We start from the raw sequence: 3,988 nt of genomic DNA, 5'->3' as shown, positions 1-3,988 counted from the left end.
ACTCTAGAGAGTAGAACATATTTTATTCACCAATGTCTAATACTAACTGATATTTTTACCTTTTATCCAGACAATGCAAGGCTCTTTAAACACTTTACTTTTACTTTTTTCCTGACATTTATGCCATGCATGTCATATATTTTAATGCTACTTAAATTTTAGAATGCTCAGACTATTATTATTATCATACCGTAAGGACAAGGACAATACTTAGATATTTAACATTTTCATAACTTTTTATTCTTGCCTATATTTCTGATTTTCCATTTTGTAATGAACTGAATGCTTGTGTCCCCCACAAAATTCATATGTTGAAGGCCTACCTATCAATGACAGCATTTGGGTATTTGGTTGTGGAATCTCTTGGAAGTAATTAGGGTTATAAAAGTTTGTGAGGGTAGGGCCCTCATGAGATAATTGCTGTTTTATCAAAAAAGACACCAGAGAAGAGCTCTCAATCTCTCTTTCTCTTCTCTCTCTCTCTATCTTTCTCTCTCTCTCTCTCCAGCTTCCTCTATCCCAGGGAAAGTCACATGAGCACAGGTCAAGAAGGAAGCCATCTGTGAGCCACAAAAACAGCCCCTCACGAGAAACAGAACTCGTTGGCAGCTTGATCTAGGACTTCTCCTTCAAAACTGTGAAAAATAAATTTCTATTGTTTGACACACAGTCCGTGGTCTTGTTATGGGAGCCCAAGCTGAATAATACATACCTGGCATGATTTTTTTTCTGGAGAACATTCTATATTATTTCCTTTTTTTTTTTTTTTTTGAGACAGAGTTTTGCTCTTGTTGCCCAGGCTGGGGTGCAATGGTGCGATCTCAGCTGACTGCAAACTCTGCCTCCTAGGGTCAAGCAATTCTCCTGTCTCAGCCTCCTGAATAGCTGGGATTACAGGTGCCCACCACTATGCCCAGCTAATTTTTGGAATTTTTAGCAGAGACGGCATTTCACCATGTTGGCCAGGCTGGTCTCAAACTCCTGACCTCAAGTGATCTACCTGCCTCGGCCCTCCAAAGTGCTAAGATCACAGGAGTGATCCACTGTATCTGGCCTATTATTTTCTTAACTGTAAGTTTAGGTTTGGAATTTTGGTTTAACAAATATTATTTTTCAGAATTCTGTAAGTTTTACATGTTCATTTTCTACTTTCTCTTGTACTTATTTTTATATTAGTTATTATGCTGATTATCACCTCTATAATGATAATATGTCATCTTTTTCTTCTCCCTTTTACAATTTTCTCTTAATTTTCTTGCTTACAGTTAATTTACTATGGTTTATCCAGGTAGATTTATTTTTCCTGGAGATCATAGGGCTTCTCCAGCGAGCAAATTGATGTTTTCAGCTTGAAAAACATTATTAGCCATTTCTCTTGTTTCCTTTGATAGATTATAAACTTTATAAAAGCAAGATTTTTATCTGTTATTTTAGTCACCTTTATATTCCAGCACACAGTGTCTGATAAATATATGTTGATTTATCCACAATTCTGGGAAGCCCTCTTGATATGTCCTTCCTTACTCTTTCCTGCTCTGATTTCAACATCTGTCCCCTGTGCCTCTCAGTATTCTGTCCTTAAACACATTATGGTTCCTATTGCACTAAAAGCACAGTGTTCTCAGTCAAGGCAGTCACCTGTGGGTGTACTCAGCTATACCATCTGAGTAAACAAAGACATGAAATAAATGTGGCCTACCCTTCAGTGGCATTTGAGTAGATAGCTTTATTATAAAGTTAAGCAGTTTAATTACATATTTGAAGTATTCCTGTACATAACAAACACAGGTGGAATACAGCCATGGTTTTCAAGATGGTTCTAAGCAACCTCAGTCTGCAGCAGAGCCATCTCTGTAATGAGTGCGGGGGTTACATATTCCCATGTGTTTTATATGTTTTACCTATCTACTTTGGATTGAATTTTCTATCGAAAATACAGTGAATAAAAGGGTCCAGAATCTATTTGAAAAAAATTCAAACTGCATTCTTTAAAAGGAAAAGTTATAAATGCCAAGCATTCAGGCTATGTTCCCTGGTCCCCATTCTCTCTTCATCATAGATTTTTCAGAAGCTCTGTATGCACTTTAATTCAGAATTTGCTTGTATATCTGCAAGATTTTAGACATTGGGATGGCATAACTTTTGCTTTTAATCGTCTTTATATTTCTCAAACCTAGCACAGTTAAAAATATATATAAGAACTGAATAAATGAGTGGATGAATACATGAATTACATTATGTATTGTTGTCATTTTATGTCTTTGAGAATCACTAGTTAATAGGTGGCAGCACAAGCCATGGACAAGTCTCAGGAAAGGCCATTCAAAAATTAAACAAAAAGATATAAAATCTTTATCTTCAAAAGGCAAGCACTTCTGACACAATCTGTTTCAGCAATGTTAATAAAGCTAAACTGGTATAACTGTCGTTCTACATAATCATTTCAGTTAATATATTCACTCTAACCTATTTTGCATCTATTTGTTTATCACTGCATAAACAGAAGTGAAAGATCTACTGTTTGCTAGCTACTTAACTTTTGTGAGTGTAGCATAATTATAAGTGAACTGATAAGTAATGAAAACATTAAGTGTTGTGTAAAGATTATGACTCCAGTGCCTAGTAGGGCAATTAAATTTGATGTTTGTTACTCTGTCTCACAGTGAATAATGATATGGTTTCCCCTGTGACTATGTAAATAGCTGATTGATAACAATAGAGAAGTGGTTATGAAGGCCAATTCTACTCATTATTAAATATGTGACTAAGCAATTCATTTCACTATTAAAGTGATTGGTAGCAAACACTGTAATACGGCACAGATGAGATCAGTGTTGGACCCTAATGAGTATAAGGCGGTAAATGCTTTTTATTTTTTTAAATTTATTGAACTGTGAGATGAATAAGAAATGAACATCATGAAGCATTAGTATTTGTAAGCTGTGACTTGATTGCCAATCCATTTGCCTGAGACCAAGAAATAAATAATAAAATAAAATATAGCCAACATTTTCAGAAATCCAATACATTGCACACAGCATGGATCTGATGAATATATGCTAGTTTTTGTTCTTTTGTTTGTTGATTCCTTTCTTAACATTCCTTGTAGCAATAAATAGTTTGATAAATATATAGTCACTTTAAAACAAATTATGTTAGATATTTAAATATCTAAGGTCTTTTAATTTTTACATTTGACTCGAGTAACAATCAACAGTAGGTCCGAGAGTGAAACTCTCGGATATATATATATATATAATAAATCAGAAAGTCTTTGTATCATATCTGCATTGCCCAACAGGCAGGCCAAATATTTACTGAAGGAATGAGCAAAGCAGACCACAAAAATCATTTTTGGAAAGATTTTTTACAATAAAATACATAGTGTTAGTTATCACGAGAACTGATAAGACTGTGTTGGACTGTCCTAAACTTATTTGATCATTATGTATTATTTTATATTGAATTACATTAAGCTGGGTGGAGGTTGAGACGTAACATAAATTATTGGGTGATTTAAAAGTTTTAATAGGCCAGGCGTGGTAACTCGTGCCTGTAATTCCAGCACTTTGGGAGGCCGAGGCAGGCAAATCAGGAGGTCAGGAGATCACGACCATCCTGGCTAACATGGTGAAACCCCATCTTTACTAAACATACAAAAAATTAGCCAGGCATGGTGGTGCGTGCCTGTAGTCCCAGTTACCATGGAGGCTGAGGCAGGAAAGTATCTTGACACAGGAGGCGGAGGTTGCAGTGAGCCAAAGTTGCACCACTGCACTCCAGCCTGGGCTACAGTGAGACTCTGCCCCTCATCACACACACGCACACACAAAACCTAATAAGGCCCGGCCTTTACATAAAAATAAAAAGCTGCCTTAGACTCTGAAGAATAAATTAAACTCCACACATTCACACATGAGAATGGTGAAATAGTACCTGAAAGACATTGTCTTTTTTTTTTTTTTTTTTTTTTTTTTTTTTTTTTTTT

The sequence above is a fragment of the Sapajus apella genome, unplaced genomic scaffold, assembly GCF_009761245.1.
Source record: "Sapajus apella isolate SASKATOON/1434 unplaced genomic scaffold, GSC_monkey_1.0 scaffold36, whole genome shotgun sequence".
NCBI lineage: Eukaryota > Metazoa > Chordata > Mammalia > Primates > Cebidae > Sapajus > Sapajus apella.
Note: the sequence above shows the minus strand (reverse complement) of the source record.